We start from the raw sequence: 16,232 nt of genomic DNA, 5'->3' as shown, positions 1-16,232 counted from the left end.
CAAGTGAACGTCCCTCTCCAATGTCGGTGATAAGAATTCAGACCCCTTGACTACTGGCCTAGAGTGGGGATGTCACAAGGACAATAAGGAATTCCTTAACATGGTCAATCTCTACTTCAGCAGATTCAAAGAAGGGAACAAAATGAGGTAATCCAGCTGATGTCAAGAGAATATTGCGCAGGGCTAACATGAGAAAAGCAGCTGGGCCTGACGACATCCTTGGGCAAATACTCAGAGACTGTGCAATTCAACTAATAGATGTCCTCACAAATATCTTTAATATCTCTCTGAGAAAGGAAATAGTTCCCAAATGCTTCAAAAACATGACCGTAATACCACTACCAAAGCAGTCACCACCATCCTGCCTCAACAACTACCTCCCTCTAGCCCTAACCTCCATTATGATGAAAAGCTTTGAGAGGCTGGTCATATAAGCAATAACATCTAAGCTACTTGCCCGTTGCAGTTTGCTTACCGAGCAGACTGCTCTACTCTGGATGCCATAACACTGACACTTCACTGGACCATATAGAAAGTAAAGACAGCTATGTGAGGTTACTATTCATTGACTTCAGCTCTGCTTTTAATAGTCATCCCTATACAGCTGGTAAGGAGCTGCTTCAATTAGGCATCAACACACCACTTTGTAATTGGATTCTGGACTTTCTCAAGGACAGACCTCCGTGTGCATAGGAAATAACTCTTCGAATAGCATCACTCTGAATACTGGAGTTCCTCAAGGCTGTGTACTGAGTTCCTTGCTGTTCACCCTGCTAACACTGGACTGCACAGTGAGGTACAACACTAACTACATCATCAAGTTTGCTGATGATGCAGCAGTAGTGGGCCTCATTAGCAGTGATGATGAGGCAGCATATAGGGCTGAGGTAGAGCAACTGATTACCTGGGGTGACCGTAACAACTTAGCACTAAATGTGAACAAAACAAAAGAAATAATTGTGGAGTACAGCAAAAGCCACAAGGAACATTCCCCTCTTACTATCAATGGAGAAACAGTGAAGAGAGTGGGGAAGCACAAACTTTCTGGGGGTGCATATTGATGAGGACTTGTCCTGGTCTGCCAATACAAATGCCATTGTCCGGAAGGTACATCAGAGGCTACACTTTTGAGAAGGTTGAGGAGAGCAAACATACCATCAACAGTTCTCACAACCAAGCATCCTGACAAACGAACAACCTCACAGTGTGGTACAAAAGCTGCTGTATCTCTGATGGCAAGGCTCTCCAGAGATTGGTGAATGCAGCCAAGAGGATAATCAAGACCACCCTGCAGATGTCCAGATGTCTAGGCAGAGCCAATGGAATAATTAAGGATTGTATCCACCCAGCTCACAGACCGTTTGTGTACCTTTCTTCTGGCAAGCAGTTCTGTAGCATAAGATGCAAAATTGCGAGATTCAGAAAAGAGCTTTTTCCCACAGGCCATCAGACTGTTGAACTTTGGCAACAGTCACGTTCCATGCTGACCATCCGGGCCATCATTTCAATGGGAAGATCTTCTCAAATTGCGTAATAACTTGACTCCCTGTCTCAGTCCAGTATTAGTGCAATACTCTGTAGTAGTATGGCCAGAGAAATGTCTCATTATAGTTTATAGTTTCATTTCTAATGCTAGTGTGTTACTTAATCACAGTGCAATACTCATGAATGTCTCATTCTGGGCGATACTCCATGCAAGTCTTTAATGCAGTGTCTTACCTCAGTACTGTGCAATACTCAAGCAAGCAAAGAGATCACTGTATAATAAATATTACTGAGTTTAATTTCTGTGCAATATTAGGATTATTTATCTAGAACATTAAGGTGTATAGTAAGTTGTTATATATTTATTAAAGTCTTGTCATATTAAGTCTGTGTGATACCTGCACATTTGTGTCCGGAGATATGGAATTTCATTACGTTTTTGCACTTGTGTGATTCTGAATGACAGTATGACTTTGATTTTGATGCAGGGAAGCAAATCCTCCCCTGTGCCACAATTATTCCTGTGTGCCAACTTTAACCCTACCCTTGCCACCAACTCTAACCCTATACATTACAAAATACCCTTTACACTTTTTCTAACAGTACCACTATGCAGACAGTTTCTCTTCATGATTTTATAGTTAGTGGTTCCTTACATTGAAGAGGTTTGTGGTCTGTGCTTTACATTTAAAGGGGAGAGGGAAGTGGATTAGTATGTGTGTGTGTGTATGTGTGTATGCAGTATGTACATATATCTTTTGTTTTACTTATTCTTGTGCTTGTGCAAAACAGAAATCATCAACATGAGGTTAACAGATTCAAGGTTTTTGAAGTTTAATAGTTATAAGCTTGACAGTCAAACGTATGAGGAGCAGCCTAAACTGGCCTTGAGTCTGAGTCACCCCCCATAAATCCCTGCTGAAGTTTAACAGGAAGAGGTCTTAGGAACTCCGTGTGATCGCTCCTGTGGAGCAAGTCATTAAGAATGTTGTTGTAGCACACTGGGGGCATCCTGATGCCACCTCCTTGGCCACTAAGATTGCAGTTGTCCTCTGCAGGTCCCTGACTGAATGGGTGGATTTAGTTGCCCAAGCATCTTTGTTCAGACTTCTTCTGTGATCTGTTTGGTGTAGCTTGGGTTGCTGAGCATAAGAGAAGTGCAGTAACAGTTTACTCCTTTTTCCACACTGAGGCATAAGACACTTGGCTCTTATTTCATCTGTTCCCTATTCCAGATCTACCTAATTAGGAAGGCCCCGGATAAGCTGAATAATCTCTCTGTGTTCGTTCAGTTAAGATTTCATTGGGACTATCTATGGCTTGTAGAGTGGTCTGCTGTATGTTCTGATACAGTTTTAGCATTACTGGCTCTGTGGCAAGGGCTGCAGCTTAAGCATGCGCATACCTATAATGGCATAGTCCCTCCCTAAAGGTGGAACTTAGAAACAGGATCCTAGATGCCCATTTCTTGGAAGGGTTCTGTAGCCAGCCTGTTGAGGATCTGGCCAAATGACCTCCTGATGAGGAAACGGGCCCTAAGCTCTACTGTATGTTCCCCCCTCCCTCTACCTCCACTTCCTTTTGGAAGAGGCTTCCTCACTGCCTGGAGAAAAGCTGTGAAGCATTGCACAGTGTTAGCCTCTTCTGGCACAGCCCTGTTAGCTGCTCTGTCACTGTTCTAATCTCTACTGTATGTTCCCCCCTCCTCCTACCTCCACTTCCTTTTGGAAGAGGCTTCCTCACTGCCTGGAGAAAAGCTGTGAAGCATTGCAGTGTTGGCCTCTTCTGGCACAGCCCTGTTAGCTGCTCTGTCACTGTCCTGACTGGTTTGGGACTGTATCTTGAGCACATTCCAGAGATTACTACAGTTTGGATAACCACTGCAAAGGACCAGCAATTTCTAGATTTGGTCACTACCTGCCACATTCTGGAGCTTAGTGGTCCTCCCTCACAAAGGGCTCCACTGGCAGACCTTTCTTTTTCAGCAGATCTCTTTGAATATACCCAAATTTTACTATTCAGAAGGACTGTAAAAGCTCTCCCATTTTGAAAGTGGATCAGTGATTTTATTCTCATCTTTTCCCATTTCTGAAGGGAGCAGACAAGTTTTCACATTTTGGATGTGAATGATTTCAACCAGCACATCTGTTACATCTGGTTTGTGGATGTTAACCTTGTAGTGATGTATACCATTGCTCCTTCATGGCACCTGGGATGGCCTGATTAAAAATGATTGGTTCCTTTTTACACATTAGTGTTTTTGGGCTCATATAGAAGGTTCCAACTATTTACTCTGGGTGGGCGACACTTCCAGTAGAGTGATTTCATTGCCTGCACTCTTATTTTACCTTGGTGTATGAAGTCTTGCATAGCAAGATCTCTATATCTCCCTTTTCGTAAAGTATTTCCTTGGAGCCTTACCCAGAGACTATTCCCTTGAGTTGGAGGAAGTTCTTAAGATTCCTCTGAGCAAGAATAATTCTTGATTAGGAGAGAGACTTTTCATTGTCAGTTGTCCCTGCACCAGGGCTTTAGCTTCTTGAATAAGAATGCAGTGCAGTGTCCTAGCTGAGATTTTGTTGCATCTTCTCAAGATAATGGATGTCATGATTGTATTGAGGCCATGATTGTAGTACTTGTATTGAGGCCATGATTGTAGTACTTGAGGATGCAGGTGTTGAAGCAAACTGTGAAGTGCCAGTGGCTACATAGTCACTACAGTGTTACAGATGGACCTATCGGTGCTAGACCCTTATTAGACCATCAAGTTATGGACTCCTCCCCAGTCTTTGGTTCATATGCAGAAGAGGAAATCCACGTATCTCAGATTTTGCTGATTTACTTGTGGCTGAGAAGCTCACCTATACTTGCAGATGGTGCATAGATTGTATTTTGTCTTAGGAGCGTTTCCATATCATATATATTTTAAGTTAACAGAATGTCATCGTAGCCCTGAAGCCTTAGAAGCAAACCTGTGACAGAGTTATTTTTATCTGGTCAGGCAGCAAGTCCATTGCATGATGCCTATACAAATAAGGGAGCACAGACCATACCATGTATGTGTGGAGATAACTAGCAGCAATGAGCCACAGATGGGGGTATCTCTCTCTTATCAGTTCATATCCCTGGGGAAACAAGCAAGCCACTGAATGTTCTGAGCTGCTGCTTCAAAAATAACCTCTTTACCACTTGGAAGAATGTGTCCTCCCCCTCACCCACCAACTCTGTTACACAGGACATGAGGAAGGAAGCTGTGGTCTCTCTTCTCTTCCATGGGAGAGTGTTGTACTTATCTTTGCTGATTGCATGCCTCATCACAGACCTTTGAATCAAAGAAATTCAGGCTTCATCCACATTCTGTAAGATGAAGATTAAGAAAAGTCATTGCCATCTACTGAGCAAACCTTCAACGTCCTCCCCATTGTCTGTGATCAAATGAGGTATATCTAATTGTGAGGACTCCAATAAACCTGAGGTTGTGAAATCCTTACTTGGTCATCTATGGCAGGAAAAAGTGCATAGCTTCACAGCTGAGCAGAAATTCAGTGCAGTTGCTCTTAGAACCATACTATGCACTCTGTACCTTGCTCCTTCCATATTACCAGCCTAATAAAGTTCTTCAGGGGATCAGCAGTAGAGGGCACCAGTTCCTGTTACACTCTCCATATCTGGGCAAAAGACTAAACCTTTCATTGCAGAGATGTATTTTTACCTCTAAATACCATCCAGCCCTTACACTGATGTAAACAGGACGTGCTGCCTCATTTCTTTTGCCAAATGCTGCCTGCGCGTTCATGCCATTTGTAATGGAGTTCAGCCTGATCTGGTAATGGATAACTGGACATGCTCAGAATATACAGAGGAGCATGGACAGCCTCAAATTCTCTCCCAGCCTATCTTGCTGTCCATGAGGCTAAAGGGAAATTTTGAATAGGGTTTTTTTTTTGCCTAGGCTTGAAATGGCATGCAGACAATTTGTCTAGTACTTGTCTATGAACCTGTGAACCTAAAAGGCCAAAAGTCATTTTCATATCCCCTTGTTGGCCAAGAAAGGCATGAGTTTTAATCTGTAAAAATCTGTTCTAATTCAGGAATTTTTCATGGTTTTTCATGGTCTAAACCAAGGCGGTTTCCCATCACTGAGACATTCATTTCGGCACCTTGCTTATGATGGCATTCCTTGAGCTGGATTTACCAGCTGAACTGTGAAACCATATTTGTAAGCAAGCCTTCACTTAGTATGCGTAAACCTCTAAATAGAAACTGTTTATAATTCTGGTGGAAAAATAGCTTGTAGTGCTCTGGCTGGAAAGTTTGCAGGTGATCTTGACTTTTCTTGGGTACCTGCCTGTCTCAATTATTCAACAGGTGGAGCTTGTGTCCATCTCTGGGCACCATGACATTATGGAAGGCAGAACTGTATCCCAGCATTGGCTATTCTTCTTAAGGGAGTGTTTCAGTACCATCCACCCTTAAGAAGCTCTTCCCGTCCTCTCCTTTCCATGGGACCTTGTCATTGGTGGCAGTTATCCCCATCTGTCACATGATGATCTTGGAGTTTGGCCACATTTGGAGCAAACTTGATCATTTGGCAATTGCTACCATGGTGATTCATCACCACTAAGATGGCATCTCAAGGAGGTCCTTGATATAAAAACATAGACTGCTATAACTTGGTAGTTGTTCTTCCTTGTGAGTAGTCTCCACCATTCACCCCATAGACAATATTTTTCCATGATCTTCAGGTTTTGGAAGTTTCCTGCAATCTAGTCAGATACATATGTGTATTGCTTGGCTGGTAATGCAAATGTTGGATTGTCATCATCAGTAAATTTCTCCAACAGCAAACAACAACGTAATATAAGCAAGGTACAGGACGGCACAATGAATCCTCAGCTGGAACAGGTAAAATTTATTGACAGAACGCTGGTAATCCACAGCTCAATGCAAAATATGAACAACGATAATACTCCACACCAAAATAATACAAAATGTAAATGCGAATCCTAAATGTAGTCGACAGTTAAGCGCTTTCATCTGACTAAGCAGACTTCCTCAGAACTGCCTTAAAGCATTACAACTTCCTTTTTAAATTGAATTTTGGCGCCAACAATTGTTAAAACTCTTAAACGGAAACCTACCTACCTAAATCTGTGTACGATACAATGACAAATACTTGATGCTGTGCTAAACCTTTTTAAATTACTTAAATACATGAAATCTTAAAAATGCATAAATGTATTATAATTAAAAAACATACATCTAAATTATTGTAATATTGATACCCATATGAACCTGCATATTGCAAACTAATATTATTAATCTTGTTAAAATTCCTATCACACTAAAGCTATTGACTATAGATATATACAAAAATACGCAAATGATACAAAAATGGTGCAAAAACAAAGGCAGACTGTCATACTTGTAGTAACATAATATACCGTAAATCTAGCATATAAACAATTAATAAGGTTGTTTAAACCATACTTAAAAAAGGTTTAATACTGATGTAATCATTAATTCCAGGAAATCTAAGAGCATCAGTCAAAATTTGCCACTTACTCTCTTTGGTGGCTAAAATATCCTTTATATCTCCACCTCTTATACTTGAATTTACCTGATCAATGATGGTAAATTTAAAGTTATGCGTGTCCCCATTTTGAATAATATGTCTACATAGTGTGTTCTTTTTATCTTTCTTCTTGATACAATACAAATGGTCGTAAATACAACGTTTTAATTGTCTTTCCATTTTTCCTATGTAGAATGCGGAACACGCATCGCAGGTGGCAATATACACTACTAATTTTGTTAGGCTAATGACCATGGATGAAAACATAATACAAAAGATAGGTAGGTTTCCTCAATTTGTGTACAAAATGGGTCCAAACTTGAAAAAGATGGTTGAAAGTAGTAATGAAAATACTGTTATCAATAGAAAGGCACAATGAAATGTGGCGCATGTAAACAGTGTAGGTATATTAATGAGAAAGATGGATTTAAATTAAACAACTATAATGGAACATATATTAGTGGTAGATTTGGAAATTGTAACACAAAATTAGTAGTGTATATTGCCACCTGCGATGCGTGTTCCGCATTCTACATAGGAAAAACGGAAAGACAATTAATTAAAACGTCGTATTTACGACCATTTGTATTGTATCAAGAAGAAAGATAAAAAGAACGCACTATGTAGACATATTATTCAAAATGGGGACACGCATAACTTTAAATTTACCATCATTGATCAGGTAAATTCAAGTATAAGAGGTGGAGATATAAAGGGTATTTTAGCCACCAAAGAGAGTAAATGGCAAATTTTGACTGATGCTCTTAGATTTCCTGGAATTAATGATTATATCAGTATTAAACCTTTTTTAAGTATGGTTTAAACAACCTTATTAATTGTTTATATGCTAGATTTACGGTATATTATGTTACTACAAGTATGACAGTCTGCCTTTGTTTTTGCACCATTTTTGTATCATTTGCGTATTTTTGTATATATCTATAGTCAATAGCTTTAGTGTGATAGGAATTTTAACAAGATTAATAATATTAGTTTGCAATATGCAGGTTCATATGGGTATCAATATTACAATATTTAGATGTATGTTTTTTAATTATAATACATTTATGCATTTTTATGCATTTTTAAGATTTCATGTATTTAAGTAGTTTAAAAAGGTTTAGCACAGCATCAAGTATTTCTCATTGTATCGTACACAGATTTAGGTAGGTAGGTTTCCGTTTAAGAGTTTTAACAATTGTTGGCGCCAAAATTCAATTTAAAAAGGAAGTTCTTAGGAAGTCTGCTTAGTCAGATGAAAGCGCTTAACTGTCGACTACATTTAGGATTCGCATTTACATTTTGTATTATTTTGGTGTGGAGTATTATCGTTGTTCATATTTTGCATTGAGCTGTGGATTACCAGCGTTCTGTCAATAAATTTTACCTGTTCCAGCTGAGGATTCATTGTGCCATCCTGTACCTTGCTTATATCATCAATAAATTGCAGGAAGGTGTTCACTAGTGGTGTGAGTGAGAACTGATGGGCTTAGGGATGAGCGTGTTTATACAGCAAGCATGTTACTTATATTGACAGATAGATGTGGATGGCCCCATATGTGGGATCTTTAGAATTTGGCAAAATGGAAATTGATGGAGATGACTCCAAGCCAAGGACCCAATGATGAGTGTCCTGTTGTACGTCATCTGATGCAGTAGTGGCCATGTGTTATTTCTTCCACCAGTTCTCTACAAATTCTGTGGTAGAATCCTTTCCAACTTTATTGCTTTGTGTGCTTTTTAGATGTTTAATCCTTTGTGAATCCTTTTCTAGGAAAGGAATAGGATCAGCATCCTTGTCTTGACATTTATACCGGATGGATTAATGAAGCTCCCTGCTCTTGAATTACTGCTCAGACACACATTTAGCAGTTTTGTTTTGTCTTGCTCCACCAGATCTGCCTTATTTGTCTGGAAGACTCTGAGGTAACCGGCACAGCAATCTTTTTCTGACTTCTACATCTGTAGAAAGTTTCCTGTTCATTCTCAGTTAACTGTTTTCCTTATTTTTAGCCTTTACATTTCTGATTTTCTTTTTTAATTGCTATTCTGGCTTCCTGTTTTTTTTTCGTTGCATTTTTTAAATGTCTGTTTTTTTTGCTTATTTTGTCATGTCACCTAATTTCAGAATGACTGTTCCATTTTTCTTTTTGATTTGTTTTACAGAAAAGCTTTTTTCTCATGTGATACCACTTCTGTTTTACACTGTGCGCATGTTGATTTGCTAGAATATTTTTTGTGAAGCACTGTCCAATAATGTTTGGAATTGTACACCAGTATGGAACCAGCTTATTTTTGTTAGTCTGTACTTCAGAATTCCAGAACTCTCATGTTTGTTGAATGTAGTTTTTCAGTTAACTTATATTTTTAAGGTACAGATATATGACCACCCTGGTGTTGAAAGTTTTAAAATAGTGTAGTGAATAGGAGCGATGTAAAAGAAGGTACAGAGACAGTACTGTATTCTGGATTTACAGGCCACGTTATAAGCAGCTGATTAGGATATCTGATTGGTATTGAGGCATGGTGTGGTGAACGTGGCAGGTCTGCACTGATGTTACTGGTTACGGTTAGACTAAGGCCGTGCTAGCAACAAAGTAAAGTATGTGGCTTTGGCAAAGGGGTGGGAGGGTGATCAGAGATGCTCCGGAGAAGTCACCCTTGAGTCTTAAGTTGAGAGTAGTGGTGGGAATGCCAAGGCTGAATAATGTATTTTTCTGTTATTTTATGCAAAATAGCGATAGTAAAAGGGACAAACGAAGTACTACTACTGCTAATAATAATGTATTATGGTTAGATGGTCTAGTCAGGCACAGTGCTTCTAGGTGTTCATTGCATTTAATGTTTGAGCTTGCATGCCTGTGTCGCTTGAGGTTCCTCATCTAGTCTTTCAGTTGTTGCCCAACTAATTTGCTTGCTGTAATTTAACATCATTCTAGTCCAAGGCTCACATTTAGAGAAATGTGTTTTTCATAGAATGAACATTTCTGCATATTTATAGATTTATTTTTACTGTACAGATTTTTGCAGAATGTCCAGATTTTAGCCTCATATATTTTTGGTCCGTTTTTCATATACTTTTGGTTTTCCGGCAAATTAGTGTTAAACCATTACAGTTTGCAGTTCGAAAATAATGACAAGACATTTGAGTTTCAGACTTCATATCCTTCAGAAAATTCATCCCAATGCAAAACCTGTTATGCTATCAACATTCTAAGTTTGTAAGGGCAATATTTAAAAATTGCCCCTAGTTTTGGGCCTTTGTCCCGCTTTTATTTATGGCTTTGTTCAGATTTCTTGCTCCAAGAGGTTGAGAGATATGATGAACAGTATTTTTTCACAAGTTTCTTTTGTAACTATCTATAGTCAGGCACACTGATACCAGGCTAAACAAGGAGAAAGTCACTGTCAGCTGCCTGTCAGGTGCCAGGATCAGCCACATAACGCATGCACTCAGGTCTTTCCACAACAAGTACAAATATGACTGTCATTGTCCATGTTTGTGTGAATGACCTGAGACGTACCTCCCTGGACTACATGAAAAAAGACATGGAGGAGCTGTCCGATCTTGTAGCCCAGGCAGGTATGACCCTAGCCCTGAGTAGCATCCTGCCATCACCCAGAATGATACCACAATACAAGGACAAAATGATTGACTTCAATTGGCTAAGCTTCTAGTGTCATTCTAAGGGAATCCAGTATCTGTCTGCCTGGGATGACATGATCGACAAACTACGATGCTTGGCCAGAGATGGCCTGCACCTGTCGCCATTGAGATTCTGGATACTGGCTAAGGCCCTTGCTACCCCTATAGTGCCTTTTTTAGGCAAGATTCAAATGACAGATTCACCACCGTAACAGGTACAAGCAAGCAAAATCGGAGGGTAATGCTACTTAATGCTAGAAGTCTAAACCTCAAAATGCACTCACTCGAGGCACTCCTTAAAATGGAGAACATCAACATCTGTGCAGTGACAGAGACCTGGTTCAAGGCTCCAGAGAGCACCCCTGCATTACCAGGCTAGAATTCATACCACACCTTTCGGCCATCTAACCTGGACCGAAGCACTAAAGGCGGAGGCGTGTCCATATTCATTAAGGATATCCACACCTCCAGGCTAGTTGCTCATCATAATGCATCCAAGATTATTCAAGTGCAGCTAGTTGCTCATCATAATGCATCCAAGATTATTCAAGTGCAGCTAACTCTGGGTAAGACCACAATTCAAATTGTAGCTTGCTACAGGTCCCCCACCAGGATTCCCACTCCTCATTTCTTGATACGCTGGAAAATATTAGGGCACAACCTAATAATGGGAGATTTCAACTACCTCACCATTAACTTGGAAAACTACTCGTGTACCAACTGTTGTGCTAAACCTTTTCTGGAATTCATAAATTCCAATGCCTTGGATCAACTTATCCTCACCCCCACCAGGGGCAGCAATATCCTAGACCTGGTCATTACCAACATGGGCAACCGGTGTTCCACACCAAAGGTCAATTCCTCGTTGGTCAGATCCGACCACAAGCAAATCACCCTAGACATCCACATCCCACCCCCACCCCCCATTAGGGAAACCACTGTAAAAAAATTTCTCCAAAGCCAACTTCACGCTTCTTAAGACAGAAGTGGCAATCTTCACGACACCCATGCTGACAGACAATAGAGATATGACTGCTGAATCCTGTATAATTGCACTTTATAAGCACTTACACGAGTGCATGGATCGTGCAATCCCTAACGTCACCAATATGCTATCCTCCAAAAAAAGGAAGCCAATCTGGTGGTCCCCTGCCATAAACAAAACTCTACAACAGAAGAAAGAAACTGTTGCAAAAAAGAGTAAAAAAATCCCATGATTGGAGGAACTCCGTGGTCAGCCTCAGTAAGAAGCTGAGATCCCTCATAAAATCCTCCAAAGCTAGTTACGAAAACAAAATCGCCATTGATTCTAAAGACAACCACAAAGCTTTCTATAGCTATGTCAAGAATCTCAATGGCAACACTCAGATCTGCTCTGAGTTGCAGCACAATGGCACTAAATGTACAGAACCAACTGATATTAACAACATCCTGGCAGATAGGTTCAGTGCTAACTTTACCCCTCTCTCATCCCCTAAAGGGCCCATCTCTATACCGGAAGAATGCAAAGTACCTGTAATCACAGCTGTACAGGTAAAAAACGCACTCTCTCTCTAAAGCCAAGAACACAGCATCCATGGGACCTGGCAACATCCCAGGCTGCGTTCTACATGAACTACAGAATGAACTGGCACCCCACCAGAGTACCATGTTCAGTCAGTCTCACCTCTGGCTTTGTGCCCATTGAATGGTGCACAGCAACGGTTATCCCACTCCACAAAGGGGGAGCCACCATGGACCCCGGGAACTACCACCCCATTAGCCTGATGAGCCTGGTCTGCAAGGCTATGGAACGTATCCTTGAACTTGTATACAATGACATTGGTAATTTCCAAACTCTGGACCCTACCCAGTTCAGGTTTGTAAAAGGCAGATAATGTCTCCTAAGCCTGACAGACTTCTTTGAGGTGGTCACCAAAGCCGTAGATGAGGGTATGGTGGTTCACACAGCCTATCTAGATCTCGCCAAGGCTTTCGACACCATCCCCCACTCTGGAATTATAGATAAACTCACTAAACTAGGTATAAATTCCTATGTCACAAGATGGGTTGCCAACTGGCTCACTGACAGAACCCACACTGTGAAAGTAGCAGACTCAAAATCCAACCTCAGACCAGTGACAAGTGGAGTACCACAGGGTTCAGTCTCAGGTCCTCTGCTGTTTGATATCTACTTCTCTGAAGTACATGCTAACACAGAAGGTCTTTGGCTAACAAAGTTCGCAGATGACTGCAAACTAGGTGCCATAATCAAAACTCCTAACTATGTGGACATCCTACAAAAGGGCCTCACTGAGACATATGCCTGGTGTCAAAGCCACGGCCTCAAGATCAATGCCAAAAAGTACATTGTCATCCCTTTTGGTAAAAACTCTGTACCCATGAACTACCACATAGGCGGTAGTCTACTTAACACTGAAAGTGTGATAAGAGACCTTGGGACACAGGTGGACAGTAGTCTCTCCTTTGATAATCACATCACCACAGTAGTCAGGAAATCCTTCTACATGGTACACCTCATCACAAAAGGTTTCTCATCCAGGAAAAAGAGGTCATTGTTCCCCTCTACTCATCACTCATTAGACCCATTATAGAGTACAATGCCCCTTTTGGTATGTACCTCACAAGACATCTACAACAACTGGAAAGGCCACAGAAATGCCTCACAAAGAGGATTACCGGCCTCAAACAGATGTCCTACGCAAACGTCTCAAAATACTCCAGCTTTACTCTGTCGCACATCGCCTACTTCGAGGCAATCACTGCCTAACATACAAAGCTATGTCAAACCCAGAGCTGTTGAACATGCTCCATTTAAAGAAATCCCAATCTCTCCGATCTACATGCCCTAGGGACCTAAACCTTGTCACCACAATAAACAGAACATGCTGGAGGGATATATTCCTGTCCCAGAGACTTCCCATACTCTGGAACAAACTACCTATCTATATCAAACAAAGCTCCTCATTAGCACTCTTCAAGAAAAATCTTGATGATTGGATGGGAGATAGGAAATTCACCCTGCGGATCACTTCTGTGGCTCTGCTTGACAGGGGCATAGGAAAATAATTTTCTTGGGTTGCAAAAGCCAGGGTACCATTTGTCTAGGCTTATATAGGCCCTAGGGCCAATAGCCTAGTTACCTACCTATGAACTTTAACTTTTTTTTATTACATTTCTATATTATATAACATTTTTTTCATGTGTGATTACATGGGTGGTTTCTGACTTTTTACATACGCGAAACAAGAAAGTGTGATCCATGTCTAGAGAGAGTGCATTTGTCAGCCTTTTTGAGAAAGCTTATGTCAGGATGAAGGAGACGTTGTCCTTGTCAAGCTTTTGTTTCAGAGGTTCATCAGTGATTACTAGGCGAATAGCCTCTGGGGGTGGGGCCTTTTTAAGCCTCAATATGCATCCCAAATGTATTTGGCAGGTTGATACTCTAGGGTTGTTTTATGAGCCATATGTAGATTCTGGAATGGATGGCCAAGCCTTTACCAGCTACCTCTATCTATTAAAGACAGAGGTGTCAGACCAGGGATAAATTTCTGATTTTCTGTCCACTGGTCCAAGTTACTCTTGAATTGGGATAGGGAAGTGCTCTGGTTGACATGTATGGGAAGTCTTCCAGAGAAGGGGTAGTGTCTGAGTCACATTACCTATCCCTCCAGCTTGTCCTATTTATGTTGCAGGTAAGGTTTAAGTCCCTAAATTGGGTAATTCTGATGTTTGTTCTACAGATGTGCAGCAGGTCCATCAGAAAGAAGAGTGAAGACTTCCAGTCTTGGCAGTGCAGTAGTGGTTCATTGTTTTATCCTTGCAAAGTTATTGGATGGGTCATGGCAGTTTGCCAGTACTATTTTTTTGTTTTTAATCTGCAGAAGGAATATAACCATGTACTCGAACATTCTCTTTGGAGCTTCTGAGAAAGTATAAAATCCTATGACTGATACTGCTGTGAGCCATTCAATCCATATATTTCAGAAGTGAGAAATGAATCCACATTGGTCAGACAGATAGACAACCAGGCACATTGCCCCTTTTCAGGAGCAGCCTGAGAGCACGAAGTGAAATGCCCCTGATTTCAGGCTGAAAGAAGCCCATTAGCAGCTCTCACCCGTAATCCTTTTATGCAGATGCTCAGCATTAAATCATATAAGTTTAAGGGCAGGCATAATGCTCTGCCTAGGGTGCATCTTGTCTTCCCTCTTTGTGATTTTTCATGACCTGGGTGTCAGGGTGCATCTAAAGTCTGGAAAGGATCCAGTGTGGAGTCTGGATGGTTTCATCTTTGTTTGCAAATTGTCATTGTAAAATCAAGTTAAGTGTGATCTGTAGCTTGTACTGAGTAGTACACTAGAAGATCCTGTCCCTTTTATAGCATAGAGCTGATTCCTACTCTGCAGAAAAGTAGTGAGTACCTACCTCAGGTGGAGTTCATATGTGTTGCAATATTGTTAGAGTGATAGTGGACAGTATTGTGAGACTTCAGTGGACAGGATTGTGAGACTGATCAGTGGATAAGTGCAGTGGCAGCAGTACTGTAGGCATTGTACGTGGACCGTGGCGGGGAAGTGAAAATGGAATTCTAAGAAACTCTTAATTTAGCTGCCAGTCTTTATTACCACTTATGGGTTTACCTTTTGTAATAAAAAAAGGAACTCGGCAGTCCAAGATGATCTTGGCATACAGCCTGTGCTCCTGTAGATTGGCAGAAGTTAGTTGAGGTGGGTTAGGCATCTTGTGATGATGATGATGCACCCTGGGTTACCTCCAGTGGGAAATGTACCAGCCATGATCCACTGGGAAGTGACCTTGAGACAGACAGAGGAAATTTTGTCGAGATTACATCTGAGCTGTCTAAGAACACCTGCACAATACAAAGGAAGTATTGGAGACACTCACTGGGAATAGGGAGGTCTGGTCTACCCTGCTGAGCTTGCTGGCACCCTGACCCTCACCAGGGCATGAATGAATTGATGAATGAATGGGTGAACAGATCGCTGGACCATATAGCTGTTATTTAAATTGACTTCTTATGCCATTATTTTTTGGAAAGAGAATAACAGTGGTTTCATACATTGCACTTTAATTCTTGTAGGGATGAGAGCAGCAGAAAACACTGGACTTTTCATGATATGTTTATTATGAAGAATTTTTTTCTTACAAGTGAGTTGGAGAATTGCAGATAAAAAAATTCTTAGGAAGTAATATTTTGCCTAAATATCATTATTCTGAGCCTTTCTCTCAGCTCGTTTTAAGAGTTACTCTAATGTTGCGAAATGCTTTCCAACTGAAATCTGCATTCAGATACACTATGCATTATGATGGTGAGTACATATGACTGCAGAGCTGTGAACTATTTGCTATGTCTTTTCAGGGATAATTGAAACCAAACCAGGTATGATATATAAATGTGAAATTTAAGGTTACTAATACTGCAAAGCTGGTTCAAATAGACTTCTGTTTACTCAAATCTTAACAATTGTCTACAATTTTGGTCTTAGTTAATGTATGTGTTTT

General features: G+C 40.7%; 1 protein-coding gene across 1 annotated transcript in view; it reads left to right on the top strand.

The window, feature by feature from the left end:
* LOC122807188 (tetraspanin-36-like) overlaps window positions 1-16,232 on the top strand; it is a 476,995-nt gene that overhangs the window by 245,106 nt on the left and 215,657 nt on the right. The window lies entirely within an intron of this gene.

Source organism: Protopterus annectens, chromosome 1.part1 (assembly GCF_019279795.1).
Source record: "Protopterus annectens isolate FY-2018-M chromosome 1.part1, PAN1.0, whole genome shotgun sequence".
NCBI classification, from domain to species: domain Eukaryota; kingdom Metazoa; phylum Chordata; order Ceratodontiformes; family Protopteridae; genus Protopterus; species Protopterus annectens.
This window is presented reverse-complemented; position numbering and strand designations above follow the sequence as displayed.